This window comes from Gavia stellata, chromosome 5 (genome assembly GCF_030936135.1).
Source record: "Gavia stellata isolate bGavSte3 chromosome 5, bGavSte3.hap2, whole genome shotgun sequence".
Lineage (NCBI taxonomy): Eukaryota > Metazoa > Chordata > Aves > Gaviiformes > Gaviidae > Gavia > Gavia stellata.
Window position 1 is genome coordinate 28,604,149 of NC_082598.1, and position 26,837 is coordinate 28,630,985.

Below are 26,837 nucleotides of genomic sequence, written 5' to 3' on the forward strand. Positions count from 1 at the left end.
CTTATTTGGTGGCTACACAGCTTTACACAGATTAGTTCCTGCAATTAGAGACAACATGTCTTAAAGACTAAGACTAATCTAAGTGAAAAAACCCCCTAAAGCTGAATCTATGAAACCCAACTAAACTGAAGGTGATTCTAAAAAGTTAAAGGTCTTCTTGTTCAAGTCCTTCTGAAAAGCTGGTGCGCATGTTTGAATTGTGGGAATTTGTGTTACATTCAGGGTAAGATGGGCATGTATTTCAAATGAAAATACATTTACTAAAATACTCTTGTAACTTCTATAAGACTTTTCTGCCTTTTGCTTATACCACTTTATTATGAAAATATATAAAGATACTTAAGTCCTCTAGATTTTTCCTAAAAGTCTATGATAAGGCCATAACGCTAACTAAAACTCTAGAATGTGGTGATTATCTGTTACTTATTCTCATCTGAGAAGCGGTCATATTGTATGGCACACAGATATGCAGTCATATTTCTGAACACATATGGAGGAAAAGCCAGGTCTAAACAGCAACCTCTCCACTTAAACAGTGGACCAAATATTATTGATTTTTTCCTAGTGTTCTACAGCCTGTATACATTTAGTGGACACTTAGATTTTGATCTATAGTCTTCTTTTACTGTATTGCTGGAAAATGGAAGACAAGGTCGTATTCATTATCATCAACTGTACATGTCTCTATACAGGAACAGAGGAAAATAGAAAATATTTGTTTTTGGACACAAGGCTCTACCATTGTGGAATAATTGCTGGAGGTAATTTAGGAATTAAATTTATATTAAAGGTACAGCATTGAAGAAATCTTCAGGGTGGAGTGTGGCGAATATGCAAGGAATCCATCCCACCGAAGTTCCCTAGGCAACCTTAGATGTTGGCAACACCAGGGGAGCCTGATGCACTCACTCTAAGAGAAACTACACGGAGGGTGGAGCGGAGTGAAGACACCACAGCCAGGCTCTGTGATAAGATGGGAACTGGAAGTTACTATGGAACTGACAAGCTGCATATTTACTACCCTGAGCTGCATATTTACCACCCTGAGCCAACAGTCTGTCATTTTTTGACAAAGTACTATCCTTTGGGTGAACTTTGTTCATTATAATCTCATTATAATACCAGAAAACACACCTCCATCCCAAAGCTACCCACCTCCAAGGTGCGACCAACCCTCACTGAGCTTGCGCTCTGAATTTTTCTTAGTCTATACCTTTAAAAGCAGAACGAGAAACTTTTACACCAATTACAATAGAGGTATGTATGACTAGAGTCACTCAAGCTCCACCTGTAAGGACAAGTAATATAAAATGGCTTAAGAGAGGAAGGATGCCAGGGAAGATACCATCGCAGACCACCTTTGACACCTGGGATCAGTCGACGGGCTGAGCCTCTCTTCCCCCCCACAGGGACGCCTTTGGGTAAGATTCGAACACTTGGTTATACCGAGTGCTTCCCCGGGAAACTTAGAAATCTCTATAGAGTTGCTTTATAACTTAACGCGTTTGTAGCCAGGCTATATTACTCACATTCTTGGTATTTGCACATGCTTTGCAAGCAGTAATTTTATCACCGGCAATCCAAAGAACTTGTGTATCTGTTGCTTCAATAAACTGCACTATTCACTAATCTAGCCGTGAGAGTTCTCATTGAACGCCACCAAATCCCTTAAGTGTGGCCGTGCTAGTTCATGGAACGCGACTAGACTGAAAGTGTGCAGTGTTACGAGTGTATCCGTAATCGTGAGAGTTCAATACATTGAACGCGACCGGACTTGTAACATAGAAAAATTGGGCATCACTCAGAATCTAAGCCTAGCCACCCCCAGCCCCTCTGATATCTGAGGACAAGCTGGAACGCAAGGGGGTTTATTTTCTGTCAAATTGCTTTGCCCTTTAACACAACAGCCATACAGACCATCATCTTCATTCCTGATCTAACAAATGTTTCACAAAAGACCTGCTGAACTGGATATTATGTGAATATTATGTACTTTTCTATGTTGTCAATTTCAGCATAATAAGTAAGAAAGAAGTTTCTTAATGTTGCTTGAATTTTTTTGCACATGATGAATAAGACCCTTTTATAGTCTGGAAACAATGATAATTATATTTTGTACACTCCGCACTGAATCTATAATTCTCATTAGACATACAAGCTCTTCCACAGTATTTCAGGTAATGAATAACAACCAGAGCCATGCTGCATTAAGAGATTCATTTTTCCATGAAGCAATAAACCATACAACATTTATATTAGCGACTCTGAAACTGCACGCAGTAGACATAATGGCAGTAGCAACCATCCATCTTGTGATGACAGTGACTGGTGTTGCCCAGAGCTCTAAGTAACATGAACATCAAAAAGCACTCAGTCTCTTAAAAAACGGTCAGAAATCATGCAATGGGATCCTGAAATAATCAATCATTCACATGTATTTCTTCTACATGTTGAAGAAAGTTACTGAGAGAGCATAAAGTATATTTGCTTTGAAGCAGAAATTTGATATAGCTGAACAGATAATAAAAAGCTGCTGAAAAAGTCTAGCAGTACCAGGACATTTGCACAAGCTAAAATCTCATTAGGAATGGGAGTACAGGCACTTATACCATTGAAATTAGTATGTTGTGCTTGAATGTTATGAATTGTGGGAAAGCTCTGAAGTACTGGGAGAAAAACATATGGGGGTTTTATTCCTGTTTAAAATATTTGCTTTTCGTGACTGAGACAGGCATCCAAGTTAATTTAAATACTTAGTGGGATGATATAACATTCTTCCTTTTCTACCTCCTACCACTTATGTTTTGCTGAATTAAACTGTTCTGGGGATTAGATTCCTTGCATCCACATCTGCTTACTGATGTGCAACTTATAACTACTGTGTAAGATATAAGTCCTGCAAGGTCTTACATAACAAAGAGATGGTAGGAAAAGTTATGCTCTCAACACCTAAAAAAAAATATTAAAAAGAAAATGAAAAAAAAAAAGAAAAAATAAAGAAAAAAAGGGGAGGGGAGAAAAAATAAGCAGCTTGTATGATATTTTTATATTTTCTAAGCAAGCCTTCTGTTCTTGACCTGTAATTTGGATTCTCTTCCAACTTAAGGAACATAAACCATGTTTTACAACATACCTAATTGTCTGCAAGTATTCACACAAACTCTTCCTAACTGTTTATGCCATTAGAGCTATGTTTAAGTGGTTTAGACATATGCCTGAGCCCTACTGTTCTATGCAATGTATTGAAACTCATTTTTAACAAAGATAAACTGCCCAGGGATATTTTCTTCTAATAGCAAGTATTTAATAAAATATTTTAAAAAGACCAAACTAATACAGCCATATCTTTCTACACAGCATATGCAGCATTAGAAGTGTGCCCTGCCTGCATAGCTCAATGTTTACCAATTTTTCTTCAGTATTTTTTTAGGTATTATACAGAGAACAAAACTTCAAAAGTAAAATAAGAACCTCAAGACTATATTGCACAACACCTACCCAAAGTTGCTATCACAATATACACACTTCTTTCAAGTAAGGTGGTTCTTAAAGAAACCCACTTAGACTGGCAAGATTTTTTTTCTCAAAATTTCAGCCCAATATTAAATGGTGGTATCTGCACTATTACCGATTCCCATTTAGTATTTCATATGCCTGACAGAACTTTTGAGTGCAGATCAAAACTGAGGCAACTTTACAACAGCCTGGCAGTGATAAGAAGCCTGAAAATGAATATAAATGTGATGTGTCCACTTTATGCTGTCAGAGAGATATAAAGTGGTCTCAGCATAAATGAGAAAACCTATGGAGTTTGAGCATTTCAGTAGATGCCAGTAGTTAAGAATTTCTCTGCATATCAAAACACTTCTAAAACAAGTATCATTATAATACAAAAAACTAGCGTTTGAGTGAGAGCTTAGGATGAATAGGGCTTTAACAACCCACAGCGAGTCTGAAAGATGTGTACTAATTTTTTTCTTTTAGTGACTGCTAGGTAAAGACAGAACTCTTGAATATGTTTTGTAATCGATTTTGTCACTCCAAACAGTAAAAAACTTAATAAAATTTGTAGACAAAATACTGTATCCTTCATGATATAAACAACAAGCCATATGTTAAACAGTTGTCATTACAAAAATCTATTTGTTTCTTACAAACTAGAACTTGAGTATTTATGATGCATGCAACAAATCTGTCTTGGCAACAACAAAATTCCTCAGAGATCTCATTCACAAAAAAACACTCTAAGTCCCCAATATGCTATTTATGATAATCTCACTCATTAGTTCATTATAATCTGTTTGAATGATCACATTTTATTCGCAGGTATTGTACTCTCATTACAGTAAACTCACACACTATCATAGAAATAGTTTTGACACAGTATTGTCACGGAATCACAGAATGGCTGAGGTTGGAAGGCACCTCTGGAGGTCATCTGGTCCAACCCTCTTGCTCAAGAAGGGCCTGCTTGGCCCATCTAAAGCTGGTTGCCCAGGACCATGTCCAGATGGCTTTTGAGGTTTTCCAAGGGCTGAGACTCCACAGCCTCCTGGGCAACCTGTGCAAGTGCTTGGTCACACTCACAGTAAAAAGGTGTTTCCTGATGTTCTGGGGGAACCTCCCGTGTTTCAGTTTGTACCCGTTGACTCTTGTCCTGTCACTGAGCACCACTAAAAAAAGCTTGAATTTGTCCTCTTTGCACCCTCCCTTCAGGTATTTATGTATACTAATAAGGTCCTCCCTGAGCCTTCTCTTCTCCAGGCTAAAGTCCCAGCTGTCTCAGCCTTTCCTCATGGGAGAGGTGCTCTAGTCCTTCATGATCTTTGTAGCCCTTCTTTGGACTCTCTCCAGTATGTCCAGGTCTCTCTTGTACTGAGGAGCCCAGAAGAGGACACAGGACTCCAGGTGTGGCCTCGCCAGTGCTGAGTAGAAGGGAAGGACCACCACTCTCGGCCTGCCAGCAACAATTTTTCTAATGCAGCCCAGGATACCATTCGCCGCCTTTGTGGCAAGGGCACATTGCTGGCTGATGTGCAGCTTGGTGTCCACCAGGACCCCCAGGTGGTTTTCTGCCCAGCTGCTTCCCAGCTGGGTGGCCCCCAGCATATACTGGTGCAGGGAGTTGTTCTTCCCCAGGTGCAGGACTTTGCACTTCTCCTTGTTGAACTTCATGAGGTTCCTGTCAGCCCATATCTCCAGCCTGTCGAGATCCCTCTGGATGGCAGCATGACCCTCTGGTGCACCAGCCACTCCTCCCAGTTTGGTGTCATCAGCAAACTTGCTGAGGGTACACTCTGCCCCATCATCCAGGTCATTAGTGATGATGTTGAACAGGACTGGACCCAGCACTGACCCCTGGGATACACCACCAGTCACTGGCCTACAATGAGTCTTTGTGCTGCTGATCACCACCCTCTGGGCCCTGCCATTCAGAAGGTTTTCAATCCACATCACTGTCTCCTCATCCAGCCCATACTTTAACAGTTTGTCTATGAGGATCTTATGGGAGACAATGTCAAAGGCCTTACTGAAGTCCAGGTAGACAATATCCGTTGCTCTCCCCTCATCTACCAGACGAGTCATTTCATTGTAGAATTTTATCGAGTTGCAACACTCCAGTCATGGGATTCATCCTGCCATACCTCCATTATCCCAACAAAATTGTAAGCCCTGCAGCTGCACACAGATCTCTAACTCAGCATGTTTATTCCCCATACTGCTTGCATTAGTGCACAGGCACTTTAGAGAGGCACCCCAACATATTGAGTTCCTGAGGTGGGTTTGGTGGATTTCTCCATAATGGGGCCTTGTAGGCCCTTCCTTGCTTACATGCAAGTGCTGCAGGTGACCCCACCCATCGAATATTAACTTTTCACATTTTCCAAGTTATTTGGTCTCAATGCAGCCTTATCTCACAATGCTTCATAAAATACTAAAACATGCTAAATATTTTATCCACATATATGCCGTATTAAAAAATACACTTAAAAATTATTTTTATTGTATTAAGATAAAGTATATATTCTTTCTTAAGGTGAAGATAAATCATTATAATTTCACTAAGTTTAAAATTTATTTGTTATTCTAAATGCTTTTAAATCTGTCATAGATACTATGAAAGTTAGCCAAGCTTCTCAAGACACTCATCCATTTCTAAACCTCCTTTTTTTTTCAATGCTAGCATGAAGAAAAAATACCTCAAGATAATCAGAAGTCCGTGTGTAAGGTTTAGATACCACAAACTTAGGAATTATTGAGTTAGATCATTGCTAAATCAAAGTGGATCCCCAGAACTGCTGTTGTACCACAGATGAAGGCTAAATATTTTCCCACCATCATTTTTCTTTGGGCAAATTACAGGTGTCTCCACGCTTAGTGAGAGATTAACAGTATTGATGTCTTTGAAGTCTCTGTGCCATATCTGCTGTGGCAGTTGGCAGGTTTTCTAACTGACTTGGACAAGAGGAAACCTGTTTAGCAAACATGTCGAATTTTCACAGCTTTCACCCTTCAGATGTTCCAGTATAGCTTTGCCAAATATCTGTGCTGTTTCTGTAGTGTTCCTTGCTTCAATAGAGCACAAAGTTATTCTCCCACACGCACTTCTGGATAGCAGCCCAAGGTGATGACATCCTTAGGAGAGCATGAATGTGTACAAAGGGTGGTAAGAGCTCTCAGAGACCACTGGCAACCCCCCTGCAGCCCCATTGCCCTTGGGGCAACTATCTCAGTTAATTACCTTTTATCCTCTGTAGTCTACTAAAAATCATTCCCAGGTTTTAGCGACCATCGTCTCAGCCTTCATTTTCATCTGGTTTTGGCTAGTGACTTATTTCCAGAGGATGTTGCAGTGGTCATTTGTTACCAGCCCAGCTCCATGCATGTCTGCATGTGACTCTGTAGGAAGTTTTCTGTTGGATCTATTGCAATCAATGGGCAACAATGAAATTAAAACTAGCATAGCATTTCTGGACAGCTGTGATATGAAAGTACAGAATAAAGTGTGCCATGAAGGGATTGAGTGGCCTAAACTATTTTCCAGAGTTATCATGAAAGGAACTAAAAGAATTGAACATGCTAGCCAGAGAAAAGATGTGTTGACTTGATGAAGTCTTGCACTAGGGTTCTTCTCTGCACCAAAGCTTGTCACAGAAACTGCCAGTCTGCCAGTCACAATTTTAAAGATATGAAAATTACTTAAGAGAATGGCATTATGTATATGAGCATATAGCAGTTATTTGAAAAAGGTTGCTACAGGTGTTCTGTTTTGTTTTGGTTTTAAGGTTAGAGATCTGTATATTTGAAAATGACAGGCCTGGCAAAAATTGAAACACTGCCACGAATCAAAGTGACTGTTTTTACTTCAAACTGTATACCTGTGATTCTAGCCTTTCTCTATAAAAGAAAAAAGAAAAAACACACAATATAGTCTTCAGATTAAGACTGCTCTGTTGAACAAATGGCTGCCAATTACGTCCAAGTGTTAAACTACATGAAGTGATAGCTTTCCAGAAGATGTGCATTAATGTCCATTGAAAAAAAATCCTGAAAACAGTCAGTGGATTCCACTGAAGAAATGACTTAAGACTTGAACTCTCATGGTAGAATTACCCTGCTGTTTGTAAAGAGTCAGTGGTGACAGAAGAAAGGAGGAATGTCTTTTAAAAGTTCAGCTACCATACTTTCATATGACTCCTTGAATCCTGCACTATTTACTGCTCCTTCAGTTAATTTGAAATAGAATGTCTGCTCGACTCCCACGCCAACAAAGACTTCATGACATGAAAATAGTAATAAGAGAAAAGAATACCTTGATGAATTAAGAGGCTGTCAGTTGAATCATAACTCCTGTGCTGTTCATTCCTTTTAGCCTTAATGGGTAGTGAAGTCCCACAATAAAGTTTGCCCTCACAAGTATTGCAGAGCTTCTGCTTTCTGCCAGCTGCACATTTTTAAGAAAACTAGATATACAATCTGTCTTTTTTCCTCTCTCATAAATGAAGTGCTATTTCTCTTCTTTAAGTAATCATTTGAAGCAAGAGTCAGTGACCTTTTCTTGGTAATATTCGTAACAATTCACTACTTTAACCAGTTTTGCATTCAACTTTAGCCAAAAGAAAATTTAACATTTTCAATGAATTTACCTTACAGTCCACCATACCACTTCCTGAGCTATGGCCATTCCTGTTTCTTGAGTTTAAGGGTAAGAACCAGGACACTGTACCATGACATATTTCTTTTATGTATATCTATACTCCCAGCAGTATAGCAGACATCAGTAAAGCAGATACAGGTCCTTTGTCTAATCGATATAATCAAGTGTGCTTAATGGTGCTCTAAGAGAAAGACAACTTTTTTTATGCAACAGACAAGTAAAACTAGCTGTAGCCAAACTATGCAGAAAGCAAACCATCTATGCATATGTTGATTTTTAGGATACAATGGTGAATTCAAGCCTTTTTGCACTTGGAATTAAGGTGGAACAGTTAAGGTGTAGCATAAATATGTTTGTTAGTATAATGTACAGATTATTCACTAGAGAAATTTATTCATTACAGCGATTTCCCCCACCACCGCAATTCCATATCTAGGACCAAAAGATTCAGAGCTGAACACTCAGTACTACATGATTGATTTCCCCACTGTAAACTCTCTTGCCTCCCATCATCCATTCCTTTACCACGTTCTGTAGTCAGTCTTTCCTTACGTTAAAGAAAACAATAAATTAATTATTCTCAAGGAAAGTAGCCCCATCTTATCCTCCATCTAAATTTTTAAAAGTTATCCCCACCATCATATTTGATCTCTATTCAATGTGATGCTTCCCCCTCATGAAGGTATGTCACACTGACAACATCCGACCCAGAGGCAACATTTGAAAGATCTTGTTACCGGAAGCTGCTATATCAAAATGAGCTAGCTCTGTACTCAGACACAGGAATGAAACAGTATCTTTGAGCTATTTCTCATTAAATCTTCCATAAAGAGTAATACATATGGTAATTTTTTTTCTCCAAGTCTTGAGATCCTAATGCTCATCAGACCTTAGGAGGGGATTTGTGGTGCTCATGCCATTTGAATTGCCTGTAAACTGAGATTTTTACTATACTGATCTTTCTCCCCACTCCTTTAAGAATAAGTGTATTTGCTGCAGTGTCTTAATCAAAATCCTGTTCATCATTGCTATCCATCAAGGTATCAATTTTCATTCCTTAATTGAGGACTTAAAAGCATCAGGACAATTCTGGCATATACTGCTTCAGCCAAAACTTGAGTTGTTTCTCATTTTTTAAGTAAATGTATTGGTGAAAAATAAACATCCTCTAGTCTGTGCTGGAAATTTCTGAGCTATAGCGCTATATAAAAAGAGCTTTGTAGACACTGGACTGTAATTTCTAAATCATTCTCTTTATTATTTTCTAAATTTCTCCCAACCTTCTGTCTCAGGCACGACAGCTGCCCTTGAGCACTCATGTCTCTATTGTTTACTTCAAACTATTCTTCACTGCATAGAAGAGCCATATGGAACTCTTTTTTTTATTATTATTTTAAATAAAATCACCAATCCTTCCACTCCTGTATTGCAGAAGCCGTTCAAACTAGTCAAAGCATCTGGAGCATTCAATCCGGAAAGCTCAAACATATCGTATTTTTTTGACAAAGTCATGAAAGATTTTTGACAATAAGCTTTTTTTTTTTTTTTAATATTGCTCAAGACTGGGCAATTGTAATAAAAAATTATGTAAGGCAGTTCAAGTATGATCTTAAAGAGACAGAGAAGGGTAGTTCTTCAGTTAGCAACAATCAATTAATTTTAAAGGAACAATTCAGATACACCCAAAGAATTGATCTAAAAAGAATTTCACAGAATCACAGAGAATCACCAAGGTTGGAAAAGACCTGTAAGATCAAGTCCAACCACCAACCAACACCACCATGCCCATTAAACCATGTCCCACAATGCCTCGTCCACACGTTCCTTGAACACCTCCAGGGATCGTGACTCCACCACCTCCCTGGGCAGCTTATTCCAGTGTTTTACCACTCTCTCAGGAAAGAAATTTTTCCTAATATCCAGCCTGAACCTCCCCTGGCACAACTTGAGGCCATTTCCTCTCATTCTATCACTAGTCACTTGGGAGAAGAGACCAACACCCACCTCTCTGCAACCCTCTTTCAGGTAGTTGTAGAGAGCGATAAGGTCTCCCCTCAGCCTCCTCTTCTCCAGACTGAACAACCCCAGCTCCCTCAGCCGCTCCTCATAGACTTTTGCTCCAGACCCCTCACCAGCTTCGTCGCCCTTCTCTGGACACACTCCAGCACCTCAATGTCCTTCTTGCAGGGAGGGGCCCAAAACTGAACACAGGATTCGAGGTGTGGCCTCACCAGCGCCGAGTACAGGGGCACGATCACCTCCCTACTCCTGCTGGCCACACTATTTCTGATACAGGCCAGGATGCCGTTGGCCTTCTTGGCCACCTGGGCACACTGCTGGCTCATATTCAGCCGGCTGTCAACCAACACCCCCAGGTCCTTTTCCTCCAGGCAGCTTTCCAGCCACTCGTCCCCAAGCCTGTAGCGTTGCATGGGGTTGTTGTGTTTGAATCAAGCTTTCCTGTTTGATAATACTGGAAGTATGCTATTGGCTGTTGGAAACTAGTGGAATATTTAAATATAAATCTATCTTCTGAATAGAAAGTATTAATGAAAATGACATTAAGAAATATAGATCAATAATTAAGCTTCAATTTGGGGACCTAGCTGAGTTTTATCTAAACTATCTTTACCTTTCTTTCTGATATTGTGTCCAGCATTTGAACTAGCTCTAGTTTCCACTGTTAAAGACTGTGCTACACAAACACGCAGTGTTAACTGTCCCTGCTCAGACATAAATTACACAAACACCCCACAATTTGTGCTCTAGAGTTCCTGGTGTTTCCACAAGTCAAAGAAGAGTGGTATCCTGATGGCTTCCCATAGCTTTCCCCTTACTGCTCCGATCTCGCTCCCCTTCCACTTTGGGTACACCCTAACTGCCTCCCGTTGGCTCTTCAGCAGGTTCTGGGAAAGCTGACCTCCAGCAGAGGTTACAGGCCCAGTGTAAAGTTTCTGAGGGAGGTCATACAACCTGCATAATTTCCATGGTCATGCTTAACAGCCAATACATTTCCTTCTGCCTTCTGAGTATATATACACATACAACCATATGCATAGCAGAAAGGTAAATTTCCAGGTGTCTTTACCACTGTTACCTTTTATACTAGTAGTCCCTGTTTTAAAGACATAAAAACAGCACAACATATTTAGATTAGAAAACCAACTTACATTAAAAAAAAAGGGAGTCTTTTATTGGCTGAAATATAAGTTGAGATAAGATTAATTCCATAGAATGAGTACAAAAAGGATGAAATATTTTAACCTATCAGATTTTTTAATACAGATGCACTGTGTTGCCTGTGTATTTTGACAGAAAAAGTGCAATGAAAAAGAGACTGTTCAGAAACAGATATAGATTTTTCTGACAATGGACAAGACTTTTTTTTTATAGTCTTATTTAAAATACTCCTTCCAGTTTGGTTTTTTGTTGTGCAGTTGTGTTGTACAGCTGTTTTCTGATCCTTTGAGAAATTATTGATCTTACCTCTCAACTGCAAAATCTGCCATAAGTGAATTTGATTCCCCTGTTGAGAATACACCACTTGAAATGATGCATCATTAATTTGAGAAAAAAAAAAATTACTGATGCTACAGTGTGACTGCCATCACTAGAAAAGAAATATTTTCAGTGTTTATTGAGCATATTCTTATCTCTGTGGTGAATTTTACAAGATCAAAGAAGCAACAGCAACATTAAGCACACTTTTTCACAAAATGGTACAGGCACGAGACAGATACGGCATACATGTTAGTGCTTCAGAAGCTTGTTATGGGTTAGCTAGTTCTCTATTGCGTTGCATGAAATAGGTTTTTCATATTGTTAAAAAAGAAGAAAGGATCCACTAGATCTCCAGGGTCTATGGCTCTGTGCATGTGATACACTTTAGAGATTTAATTTTTGTTTTCCCAGTAATTTTATTCTTTAAATTTTTAGCAATGTTTTAGGGAGGCTTATTTTAAATGGCCTGTAGAATTCAGTGAATAATATCCAATCATAGTGATTTTATCGATGCTGATCCATTTTAAGGTTTTATTTAGAATATTAAAAACAAAAAAAGAAAGTTCCCATTGAGAATAAAAAAGCAAAGATCTAATCAGAAAAATAGTCTGCATCTGCAAGGGTCATGAACCCTCTTCATCTATCAAACCTAGTTAGGGAAGGATCTGATCATGTATGCTTCAATTTGCAGTTAAGTATTTTTCTAGGAAAGGCTGACAGAGATCACTGAATGGGGAGATAGAGAAAGCACAGTGGTGACTGCAGTGGGCTTGGTGGAGGGAAAGTGCGTAGATACACACAAAAGGAAAGAACCTTTCTTGCTAGACAAATAGCTGTAGCAGATGTTTTTGTGGTGCTATGCCCTCCTGGATTTGGAAGGCAGGATGGTAACATAAACGAACAAACACTCTAAAAACCAAACAAAACAAAAAAGCGTGCCAACACCCACAGAGGACCCAAAATATAGCAACTGCAGAGAGGGGTATTTTGTGATCAAACTACAAAATGTTTTATTTTATTCTACTGGGAGAAGAGGAATAAGATTCAAAAGCTAATATTGAAATGTACTGAAGATACCATGAGAGAAAAAGGCACTGCTTATCCTATGAAGTTTTGCAGGCAGTGTTAACAGTTTGTTAGTTGTTATCCTAATGCAACAAAAGCTATGAAATAACCTTGTCAACCTTGTTGTTTCAGTTTTTTATACATTGGCTTTCTTTTCCTGGATATGTCAGTGAATTCCCTCCGTAACATATTGTCATAGGCTGAAAGTGCAAAAAGAGCTCTGTCACAGAAGTGTCACATGCAATGACATTATACCATAAACAACACCGACTAGTTACTTCTGGAGGTCTATACTTCAAAGGTATCGCAGCACCTGAAATACTTCAGCTCAGCCTCAGCTGGAAGTACAAGGTGTCCCAGCTTTAGTCCTTTAGTGAAAAGTGGTGTATAGAAAATGTCCTCATAAGGTCTGTCTAACCAATCCAAATTACGCTGGAAGAAAGGTGGAGGGGAGGAAAAAAAAGACCTGCTGGCCATCCCTGTCCACTCAGGGATTTGTTCTTGGCCTCCAGGTTTTAGAGGGGCCGCTGCTCCTTGACAAATACAGGTAGTCAATGTTGAGACCAGCCCAACACTGCAGCTGAGAGGACTACAAGCAGCTAAAGCAGATCCCAAAATACCTTTTTGGAAGTGTTCAGGACTTCCAGCAGTTCGGGTGGCATTGCCCCTGCCTCAGTGCAACTAGTTGCTCTTTTCAATGCTCCCTTACAGTTGCCTTTCTTCAGGTTCATTGCACATCTGGCCATCTTACCTCCTCCTCTGCCCTGTTCAACCCTTCAGTTTATCTTATGTTAAAAAAACTCACCAAAATTAAACTGGTATTTGCTGAAGAACCATGTTCATTCTACTTTTGTATTAGACACCCTTCTTCACTTTAGGAAAGAAATGTCTATTTAGCTTTAAATATTAGGAGCAAGCTAATACTGTGTGTTTCTAAACAAAGGAAGTATACAAACAGCTTGCTTGAATGTTAATTTCAGTATTTCATACATACCTGCCAGCATCATTTAGATTGTAAAGAACATTTTCAGTTTTATTAAAGCTTTAGTTTTAAGAACTTAAATAAGGTAAGGAGGAAGGATTTCTAACCAGTATAACAACTAAGAGAAGATTGTCTCAAAATTCCTTAAAAAGCTTCACCAAAATTGCCAAAGAGAAAAAAAGGAGGTAGGGGGAGGGGGGGCGGGGGAAAAAAAGATAAGAAAATAAATCAACTTTTCACAGCATCAGTGGAATGAGGAAGTTCCAGTTCATTGGAACTTCATGTTCTTCATGCTTCAAAGGCTTCTGGAATAACAAAAAATTGTGCATGCTTCCTTTGCCAAAGTGAGTTGAAAAGACAGATGTTATCCTAACTTACAACCAGGGAGTCTGGCTGCCCATTTCAGTAGCATATTCTGGCCAATTAAAAGCTGACATCTTTAGAAGTGAGTAGCAATAATGCAAGCATGAGTCAAATGCTGCTACTGACTGTGGATTCTGTATTTTCTGTCTGAAAAGACACACTATTTTGAGAACAAAGTAATGCTCCACTGGTGACACTGTGCAGGCTGCATTTAGAATAAATCAGCTTTTTAAAGATTGACTGGTATCATTGCTTAGCCTAAAGAGTAGAAGGATAGATTCAATTCCCATTGAAATTAATGGAAAGGCTCTTACTGAGGCAATTGTGTTGGGGACAGTATTAGCTCTGGGTTTTTTATTTTCTTTGTAATAGACAACCAAATCCAACAGTCTTCCTTAGCACATTCCTACTGAGCTATCATACGGGTGCATTTTACCTTTTTAAATGCTTGACCTTTATATTAAATGTTAAATAGTTCTTATCATTTTAGCTTTCCAGTTCACAGAGACTTTGAAAATATTTCTTCAGTTCAGTTACACCTCCTTGAAAAGGCAGACAGTAAAAAGGGTACACTTCCAACCTTCCTCTGCTAGTGAGGTGGAGGAGGGTATTCTGCTTCTTACTCCCACTGGAGCACTACTTTGTTTATAGGTAGCATTTAATATTTGTCTGACACTTTTAAACTCTAAAAGGAAACTTCCTTGAGAATGCTGTTAATGTGAATCTTTCTAGAAAAGAAAATGGGATCTCAACCCTAGGGAAAGCCTATACTGAAGTTGTTTTCTGTGACAACAGTTCAGTAATCATACCTGAAGCTACTTTAAAACTAGCTAGCTTGAATATTGTTAGGAGTACAGCTGTTTCGACCCAGAACTTACAAAAAGCAAGACAACCCCAAAGAAGCTGGATTAGGCTACCACTAAACACTGGATGAAGCACTTCAGACAGCAAAAGTAGCTCCAGGGTGCACACATGAATTGCAGTCCCATCTGTAGACAGAGCACAGAAGAGCTCCTGTATAACTTGCAGATGTGAAGATTTATCGTCTGTACTTTTGCTTCAAAACTTGATTGAGGTTCTTCTGCCTCCATTGCTACCCCCATCCCAATTGTTTTTATTTGTCATGGAGTGTACCAGTTAGCAAGCTTTTCATTCGTGCTGGCATTTAAATTGCTGTTTTCATCTCCTTCCTCCTGTTTCGTAATCTTCTCTTTTTTTGATAGGATCTGACATTTTTCTGACTTCTCCTTCCTACCCTTTACAGAGATGCTTCCAGAATAAAAATAAATAAATCAAAGTTAATGATGACATGAATGTGACAGCTTCCAAAACTTGCAAGTATTGTTTTCCATTTCCTCCTATTACTCTAATAACAGATAACAGTTTGACATGGACATGGAAGCAACGTGGTTCAGAAAAAGCAACAGACTTAGACAGGGAGTCAGCAAATTTATTTAAAATCTATTAGGCAGCAGCAGTAACCATTGCAAAGCAGTAAGAATGTCTGAACCGAAAAGGAATTAAAAGTTGTACCTTTAGGCCTCTCTAAAGATCTTTAAGTCAGTCACAACTCACTAGCCTTCTTGCTAGAAACATGAGAATTGATGAGATTAGAGGAAACAAACAGCCACCACACTGCCTAACAGCACAAATGCCCAGAAAATGTACTTGCACAGAGTCTTTAGTTTAATTCACCTTCTACCGTGACTATGCTGATGAATCTCCATTTCAGTCATTTGCGCTTTCATTCATGGCAGTCATTTAAATCGCAAAACCAGACATCCTGAGCATGGGAGACAGAAAAAACACAAAGCAGACATTGACTCATGGGGAAGTCCTTCCACTAGTTATTAATCAGGTGCCTTTCATATCAGCAGAGACCTAACACAGTAACCTGATGAGTAGGATGGATCAGCTCAGAATAGCCAGCCCACTAAGGAAACAAATCAAGAGTACCAATTCCCAAAGCATCAAAATGATGAAAGGTGACTGTGGCTAGTTACAGACTTTTTTGCTAGTCCTTATTAACATCCATTTGCTCTGTAGGTATATAAATAACTCTGAGAAGTGAACCCTTAAGAACATACTAAGAACCAAGACTACAATGTGTTGAGAAAAAGACTGTAGAGATATAAAGAGTATGTTCCTCCATTGCTCACAGTGAGTTTTCCCCTGACTTCCCACCATGATTTTGATACTGTACAGATTTATTTTCAGACAGTTTGTCCCCACTCAACTGTAATTTGGGACCTGAGCCTGACTGACTCAGAAAACAGCTGTCGACACTAATTTCACCATGTAATGCTATTGTCATTTTATGCTATCCCCTGCCCAGTATTTCTCACAATGTTTTTTGAGGGATTTCTCAATATCAAATACCAAAACTCTCTGACGAATCACTAAAGCCTTCTCTGTGCCTTATCAAAGGCAGAGTATCCTGTAAAATCTTGAGACTTTTAGAGGTGAGGTCTCAACCTTGTGACACCAGGTACTCTTAACTCATTTCATATATCCTTCACTAGCAGCCTTGAGGATGTTATGGTAGAAACAGAACAATTTATAAATGTTACAGTTGTTGCAGTTCACAGGAATGTTTTAAATCTGAAATAAAATTTTGCTATGGCACTGAGGATAATAGCTCAATACTTGTCGAAGCCAAAGATAAACAAACGAATAAAAAAATAACTACAGTTCTAAAGACAAATTAAGTGAGTAGAATAGCTGCAAGACTCAAGGAGAGTCCAGGCCTATGCACCAGAGGAGGCAATCCTCTACTAAGCAAGGGGATACATGAACTAGAAGACGAACCAATGTTACTCCTTTAATTGAAAGTATACAAATTTAACCCCAAACCATCTAACCATTACTTAAATAAAACTAAAGCATTACTTACAATTCTGAAAGGCTTCAAAACAAACCATAACCAGGAGGCTGAGGGGAGACCTTATCACTCTCTACAATTACCTGAAAGGAGGTTGCAGAGAGGTGGGTGTTGGTCTCTTCTCCCAAGTGACTAGTGACAGAACAAGAGGAAGTGGTCTCGAGTTGTGCCAGGGGAGGTTCAGGCTGGATATTAGGAAAAATTTCTTTCCTGAGAGAGTGGTGAGACACTGGAATAAGCTGCCCAGGGAGGTGGTGGAGTCACTATCCCTGGAGGTGTTCAAGGAATGTGTGGATGAGGCATTGTGGGACATGGTTTAGTGGGCATGGTGGTGTTAGTTGATGGTTGGACTTGATGATCTTACAGGTCTTTTCCAACCTTAGTGATTCTGTGTGATTCTGTGATTCTGTGATATCCATTTATATGTCATTTGAACTTCTTTGTTTGTATTAGAAGTATTTCACTGGATTGCTATGATTACATTTGTCCTTTTTTAGTTCACATCATACCAGTAGCTTAAAGTGATCCTTTGTTCCTAATTACATTAAATTTCATCTTTTATATTATTTCAATGTGAAGAGGTTTCCATGTGGTGAAGTTTATATCAGAAATTGTTGTTGGAACACAAGTCCTTCATGCAAAAGGCACTGCTTCTTCATTACTGTTTTACTCAAATTTACTAGTACTACTGCTGCTTTATTAAAATTTATCCTCTTTCTGTTACTCCATTCTTTAGTGTCATCTGATTCTTTCAGCAAGTCATTCTGTACACTGCCTTTTCAGCACAAAGTTTGACTGGTTATTACAATGTATATTATCTAATGCTTCCAGCAGGATTTTCCCATTCTCCTCTTTTTTTCTTTTTTTTTTTTTTTTTTGTTTCTGAGAGAATCAAAAATGCTGGCATGGTATCCTGCTGGTGTGTTGCTGAGATTTGCTGCTTTGTGTTTTTCCAGCTAGAAAAATCTGTATTGTGGGACTGCTTATCTGTTAAAAGTATTTCACACCCCAACAACATTAGAAACAAAGTACACTACTAGCTAGAGAATAATGGAGCCATTAAATCTTCAAGTCCCTCAGCACCTGCCATTGCTTTCTGAAGTTAAAATGCACAGACTTAAGTGTTGGCAGTTAAGAAATACTAGTGATTTCTGGAATTTCATTGCTGTTGCAGGTGTGGCAGAGCTGGGATTGAATTACAACTAACAGAAGATGATCCACTCACTTTGAAATGACAGTTTGTTGCTCTAAAATGAGGTAGGTTTAGATTGTTTTCATTTTAGCACCTGGAACATGATGTTCCACTTCAGCACTAATCAATTGCTCAGATCTGCAGCTTAGAACACAAACAAGGAAGAAACAGAAAGCATTACTTCACTTAAGTGACCTCGTGTTTTTACCTCTTCTCTATAATCCTGTATAGAGCAGCCTAGAACTTGAACTTAGAAGGCAAAGAGCCTAAATCCAATTTTCTTCATTACAGTGGAAAGCTTTTACGCTTATGTGTTGCCACTCAGGAGTCACAGCAGCCTGTAGTTTCTCCCTAGAAACAGAGTTTATGCGTTTCCTCTCCAGGAATGGGAAAAGAGGATCAGTAACTTGCATGTGAGAAGCTATAAAATGGGCTGTCTAAGAAAGAGAGAACCTCCAAATGGTCTACAACTCTCCTGTGCAGTGTCCACAAACTCTAGACTGAAACCCACCAGTATGAGTCTCAGAGAGAGCATTATGAACAGTGGCTGAAGTGCTATTGGTAGTGGTAGCTGCTAGGAGAACTGAAGCCAAAAAGGGATCTTAGGAACTCCAATGTATTAGAACTTCCCCTGCCCAAACCTTTTATAGGAGGAGAAAGAGCCAAGGTGGGGGAAAACCAGACAATAGTGGCAGCCTTATACTAATGAGGGATTTCAGTATGGTGAGAGAATCTGTTCCTAACTAGCAAAAGTTTTATAATTCATTTGCGAACTGGCACAATGCAGCTAAAACAAGGGACAGGATGTCACAGGCTCCCTGCCCAAAAAGGACAGCATTGCAGTGCAAAGCAAGATCAAAACCCAGAAAACACTGGGCACACGGGATGGGGGTCATTTAGAGAGGTAGTTTATCTACATACATTCATGGCGTGGCTATACATATATGTACACAGAAATCAGAATATCTTGTTTCTTCTAATTTCATTTCAGAGCACAGCTTCAAAATACACATTTCACCATCCTTACCTATACTCTGTGCAAGCTGCAAGCTGAACACTGTCTGCAATATATATTTAGCAAAAAGTACTGGCTGGTGACTGACACACAATATGACTGGAATTCCTCTGCAAACAAACTATGCCAAGTGTTGTCTTCCCTTTATTATCACCAGTACTCCCCTTATAGAATCTACTGACAGTATTAGGCAGCCAAGGGGAGAAGTGCCTTCATACATCATTATGAACTATGTTGAATCATAGTCTGGTGCACATGTATCATCTCTGGCTGGCTGCATTTTTATTGTCAGAATAGAAGTGGAGCTGTAAGAATTGATCCTAGCACTGTGCCCTTCTTCCCCCAGAATTAGGTGGAAGCATGAACTTTGGATATACAGCTCACATCTAGTTGTCATTCCTATAAGAGCAAGTTCTTCCAACCACTCCTCATTAGCACAGGTGCATGTGATACACTTCACATTACAAGAGACTCAGCTCATTAGAGTAGGTGGTCAGCTGCCTGCTGACTTGTGGGAGGCTATTTAGGGATTCATGCTGGACTGCATCTTTATTAGCAGAAAGTTTTCAGCTGATCTGTGGATGCTGCCAACATGCTGCCTGCACCAGGTAGTATGGAGTGGCAAGTCAGTCCCTTCACTCTCCCACATGGCTGAAATGTTTAATTCATTGCAGAGTTTTCTTGACTGTCATTTGCTGTGTCTCACTGTGGATATTAACTCAACACCTAGCTGAGTAACCTTTACTAAAAATAAACTACTGCTACTAAATGTTGTGTGGGATTTTCAAAAGTTCTTTCTACAGTTTCCAGAGGGAAATTACTGATTTATGACACTAATTAAAATTACATGTTTAATTTAAGCCAGTCAGCTAAGGCTGTGGTTGGGATAAAGAGAAAAGGATTCACTTCACCCTAAAATAGGTGTATAAGGCAGGTGGGATGAATATGCTGCTAGGGCTGCCTGCACTGAACACAGGAGCCAAGACTTAGACTAGACACCTAATTTTTAAACAGGTAAAGCTGGGGTAAGCCCCAGCCAATATTTATGTATTTAAAATTCTGTACTTATTAATCTGATGGTGTTTATCTGCATTTACAAGATGGAATTTATATTTTTATGCATACAGCTCAGTGTATGTATATCTGATGCACAGGCAGTGGATATTGCAGATTTGTGTGTGTACGAGTGCATTTATAAAGCCTGCATTTCTTGTATGATTGTTATTGATCACCCATCGATTTTCTGGCACACCTTACAATCAGATTCTTATATCAAATAGGAATAAAAGGCTGAAAGTGATTTCACAGATCAAAGAGCATTCCTTGCAATTGTAGACAGTCCAGTAAAGAAACTTGCCAAGATACACTGTAAAATTCATCAGCTATTTTCTCGCACTATGCCTGTAGGAAGGCTATTTTAGAACTTTTTTCCTCTGATATTTCGAATATTCTGTTAATTTACAGCCTAAGATTTTTTTTAATCAACAGTTCCTTCCTGTTTTTGTGTCGTCATTGCCGTAGAGAATATACATTTCTTCTCTTTCTTTGTCATTTATCTCTCACTCCCAATTTTTCTATAAAGAATAAATACATGCCTTTAGAGAACTGTTTTTTATTGGCTAACCAAACTGAGATCTTCCAACGTATTTCAACATAGGCTTCTTATACTTGAACTTCTTGAAAGGAAGTGATCATATAAGCAGTATTTAAAATGCTATTTTAACAGCTCCAAGTAGAGTGGCAGCAGTATTTTCCTTTTCTCATAAAAATACTCCATGTATGTGTAATTGTATGTGGCTAAAATTAAATTTATAGACCTGTTGTGTAGAGTCATGGCTTTGTTGCTTATATTATAGCTCTAGACAATAATGGTTATTCCAACTGACAAAAAGGAATCAATCAGAAAGTAACAAGTCATTTACTTGGACTTATCAGGAGGCTATAGCAGATGTAGGAGTAAAAAGGAAACATAGATATATATATACACAAAAAATTATTTATCTTTAACATAAGAGGGCATATGATTAACATTCCAGTGCTTTTGAAATATGTGTAAATGAGATAATAAGTATTTTGAATAGTAAGTGCTCTCATAAAAAGTTAAGGAAGTTAAGCTGTATTGATACTAACATTAACATATCTGTAAGGTCAGACTGGGATAATAATGCATTCAGTGACCCAAATACTGCTGATAGTATTGAAGGGATGTAAACGTATTACTTAACCAAAAGCATACAGTCCCCTAATTATATCATGCGCTACACAAACATTATTGTATTGAACTCCTGTGGGAAAGATAAGCAGAAATTTACCTTCCATATTCACAGCAACATGGCTTTATATTTCAAATTACATTTATTTTTTTTTCCCCTGTAGATCTTTTCTACTATTTCTATTTTTCTGATTTACTCAATCATTTCATTCCCTAAGCACAAATGCCCATGCAGCCATTTCGTACCAAGGGACTTAGCTTGTTCTCCAGATTCACAGAGTAGCCCTGAACAGCAGGGCTGGTTTTTCCCCCACCTCTATGTTCCATTTTACTCTTAGCGAGTTTCAAAAATAAACATATTTTATCCCCTTGACCGATTCACAATATGGCAGCTGAACTGAATAATATACTGTTTTTAAATTGTTATACATCTGCCATTTTAAATTTTCAGGAACAAAAAAGCTCAGGAATATGTAGGGTTAGGTATCCCTGTATCTTTCAATGAAGTGTAATCAGATTTATTTTTGGTCCTGAATCATGGTGAGAAAAAGATGTGTGGTTACTAGTGAGCATGCTTGCTTCAAGAATACTGCATTTCTACATGCTCAGAATAATTTTATATTCATTTTGATTAGAGCAAACCGCTTACTATCAAGAGGTTCACAAACGTTAAAGATTTCCACTTTAGTGGTTTACAATGACATCAAAGTGGCCTTACATCTTTGCAAAGATCTGTTTCCTTGGTAACATGAAGCAAACTGTTCATTTCAGAGGTGCCTATAGAGAGCAACTGAGATTTTATTTTCATGTTAAATATCAAAACGTAATGTGGATAATGACATTGTACAAAATATACAACTGAGTTTAGAAGATGTTCAATCTTCAAGTAAATAATACAAATAGTCACTCTGGAATATCAATAATTTCTATTTATATTTAGAGAATATTATTTGCTGGAAGCGAAAGTGTAAGATGTTTTCATGTTTATGAAATGAATTTTAATTTAATGTAATTATATAAATATGAGATTTTAAAAAAAAACCAAACAAAAAACAAAAAACAAATGCACCAAAACCCAGAATAATGACTGTTGAAAAAGCACCCATATTAAGAAATATTTCATGGAAAAATATTCCCCAACAAGTAAATTTTAAAGAGTTTGCAAGTACTGTTAAGCTAACAATGAATGATTTCTCTGTCAGGAGTATCTTTCTCTGTTAAACACAAGCTTTATGCACACAGAATTGAGATGCAAAATAGCTCAAGTTTCATACAATCAATAAATGATTAAAACTCCTCATCCTTGCTCCATTTATTTATTACACTCTTTTTGCTGTATCTTAACTAACGCCCTGAACTGGAAATATATCAAAGTATGAGCTTAGCTTTGAAGCAGCAAACATCTGTACTGTGATTATCTGAACGAGCCCTTTCTGTAATGGCCATATAATGTCAGCTTTTGTTTACTATTCCCTTGCAAGTCAAGCTGTAAGTGCACACAATAGCCTCATACTTCAAATTTTGTGAAGGTGCATTCAGTTTGCAGAAAATATCTAGTGTACTTCCTATAAAGAGTGGATTAGAGGATGCAGCCCAACCACCTGCCTCATAACCAGATTAATTTTACCAGATGTCTGACAGGACATCATGCTCAACACTAAAATGTGTAATAAGGTACTTCTTGTTCTAGACTGTAAACATTTTTTTAATAGGGACTATGCATTACTATAGGGTAGTACAATGCTATTCTGCAAGTTAATAGCCAGAATGGGGATACAAAACATTATTTCCAGGAAGACATTAGAGAACAATAATTTTTTTTTTCTTCCACTAGTTCCCATGCCAATATTTTAGATAAAGTTAAGGACTCTTGTGAAAACTGAAGCTCTTTTCTGTGGAGCATTGTGTTTAAAATAGATGTTTGAAGATTCAAAGAAAACTAACTTTTTTAATTTCCCACAAAACAGAAATTCCCACATTATTTACTAAAAGGCAAAGAATATTGTCTTGACCTTTCTGAAATATTTCCAAAGATCTCTGACGTGATTATGTATGCTTCAGAACACAGCCATCTGAATTCATCCCTTATGTTTTAGATGAAGACTTGCATTATATTTCAGTCTTTGGAGGACAATGTTTGCTTGGATGAAATCTGTACAAATGGATTTCTTTTCCTTGATGATTCATGTTAATGCAGGCATATATGGGCATATATGCAGGCCATATATGGACTTGATGATCTTACAGGTCTTTTCCAGCCTTAATGATTCTGTGATAACTATTAATAGAATGACAGGCTCAACCTGGTTGTATAGTATTTTCACTTATGTTATTGGGTGCTTCTGGTCTGGATCCTTCTTCTAAGTCAGAGTAACTCAGGGTGGTAGTATTTGCCTTTCTGTACTTCAGCTGAAAGATTTATAAATAAGTAATGGTTGTGGTGCAGTCTGGCCTCATGGTTGTAATACAGAAGCTAATTAAGCTGCCTACATTTCCCATTGTAAGATCATGATTACAGCTGATGGGTTTTGTTAGACCGTTTGTTTACTTACTTGGTTTTGTTTGTTAGTTCAGCTACACATTTATCAGCTGGCCAAAATAGCTATCAGATAATCTAGACTCCGCTGTTCTCAGCTTTTAACTTACAGCAGCACAGACTATAATTAAGCACTGTAGCCATGAACAACAATCAGGACCAAAAGGTGACAGGTTATTTAACACCCTGATAAGTATGGAGCATAAGCAGCATAGAGCACCCATAACAGCCACCCAGCAGGAAAAACCTAACTTTCAGAGAAGACTTATATCACCAAAGAGGTGATACATGTTGTCAAGAGGAATCATCAAGATCTAACTTGGGGTGCTATGGATAATATGGACATGAGGAGGAGCTACCTAATCTCACAGCTCTGAAATACCTTAAATGTAACATAACACTAGTCTCAAGCCTAAAGTAACAGTGGAAAAACTATAATAATCAGTCTTCACGTTTCATCACACCTCTTCTCCTGGCAGATGGCCCTTGAGGCATTGATTTAAAGTAGGGCTACTTTTCACAAAGCTTTGCATTTTTACCACCTATTGTTTCTTGTGTTCAGAAGAAAACAACACATAACAACTTCAAATTACAAAACCAAGGCTCCTGGAAATTTTGTCTATTCCAGAAACTTCAGCAAGGGACAATCAAAATAAGTTATTTACATGTGGTACTAGTGTTACCAATTTGTTTAAACTCATGTAAAGGAACAGAGATACCAGAAACCTCTGTGATATGAAACTGGGTACTCAGCACATGGGGTTCACACAGCTCCTCTTGCTTTACAGTTCAAACAATTCCTTCTATGGGCTTCTTGTCTAGAAATTGACACATTAATATTATTTTCTAGTAGTTTCATACATAAGTCAGGAATTGGAACTGTAATAATGTTTGTATAATGCGTCCAACTTCACATGGAGAGAAAGGGGAGAATTCCACTCCTTGAGGGAGTAAGGTGAGGAGAGAGACTTTCCTGATGAGCTGAACAAAGACAGTGTGGACCCTGTACAGTAGTAGTATGGAGTAGTTTACTGGTAGCATTTAGGAAAAAGACACAATTTGGAAACAAATTCTATCGCCACAGAGTGAATTGCCTCCAGCAAAGACATTGGTTACCAGTCACAGTTATAACAGTGAACTTGCCATGTTCTGAACTTGTAATTTTATGTATCCAGCAGAAAAGGAGTATTTTATATGGCATGACTGTAGCAATAGTGATGGTGGTGAAAACAACACCCATAACAAGTAGAAAGTTAAATTTCCAGAATAGTCTTTCAAAGATGTTTTCCTTCCAAGTTAACCAAGTATCAGCAGGAATCTGCAATATTTTTTCCTCTCCACAAGTAAACGCAACTTTTGGTGAATGGCACCTTTTCTGGTATGAGAATAACAAGAAAATGATTGCAAGATGAAGAAATCTTAACAAATTACTTTGGAGGAGTACTAGATTTTGCAAATATTTAACAAACGTGATTAGAGTTGGTAGGGCCACAACTTTACAGAACTAGGATTTAAAGTTCATTGCTGTAGCCCAGACAAAAGCCTTGAGATTTTTGTGTGCAAATAAGAGTTAAACATAGAAAATTAAAAAAAAAAAACAACATAAAATCCATGAATAATGCAGATATATTTTTACTGATCACTGGAGGAAAAATAATTTAGTCCAAAAGAGGTAACAAAATTAAATAATAATGAAATGTAATAGAGCATTAAAAAGACAGAACTATTCAATTATGGAGTAACAGATTGATATTCACAAACTCTCCATGAACAGAATAATGTGTGTAAGAACCTTAACTCATGTTAATACTTCTATTTGGGTTTTGCTTTCTTTTTTTTTAAACTGGCAATCATAGCTGGACAGAATTCAAGGCAAAGTCTTAATTGTATATTTTTTGCATATTCTTTCATTTTATTAAACTAATTTATATTCACTTTTAGTATTTTAATTTTATTAGTTAATTGATACATTTTATTTAGTTTTAATGTTTCCTGTATTATCTGTTCCTTCTTTTTATATAATAGGGATTTTTTTTTTCCAATTTGTTTTTCTTTAATAAAACTGTCTATTTCTACACTAAATGCCTTGTGTAGTTATTTTCATTCTTCAAACACCACTAAGAAACCTACCACCTGGCAGCAGAAAAAGCCACAGCAGTAAGCAGAACGATTTACTAGAAGTGAAATCCATAAAATATGACTATCAGACCTTTGAGCCTAAATCTTTAGTGCCATGCAGCCAATTTGCATTCAACTACCCACCTTTTCATGCAAATTTATTTTATTTTACTTTGGCTGTTAGTGCATTAGCAATATATTTCATTTTGTTATTGAGAAATGTTATAGTAAAGCTCCACATTAATCTTGAGACATATATGTTATTCTCTTAGCAGTATACAATACATATGTCTCTGGACAATATTGTCAACAGGATGTTTTAGAGCTTTCACTCTCACAGGTCAGCTCTCTGTCATATGACTTGTCTGCCAAGAAGGCTATTGTCCAGCTTAATTCTTTCCCTCAGAAAAATATTAGCTCCCTTGTAGAGATTCCATGAAAATAAAATGCTTTGATAACCTTACGAGTGCTGTACAAATATATCATTACTACTGGCCATTTTGCCTTTTTCTTTCAGTGTATTAGACAATTAGTCATTTGAACTTGTGCAGCATAAGAAGGTGTAACATAAGGAATATAATACATCTTCACAAGCATGCAGTTCAGTAGCAGAAAAGAAGTCCCACCCCCAACCCAAATCCTTTCTTTTTTCTAGATGTTGCCCTCCAGTTTATTTTTGCTGTAATATTGTTAGAATACTTTTTTTTTTCCTTCCCCCTCACTAAAAAGTATCAGCAAGGCCGTTTCTCATTTTGATACAGTTGCCTGCTTGTACTACAGGTTTGATGCCATCTCTGCTGAAGTCTTCAATCTA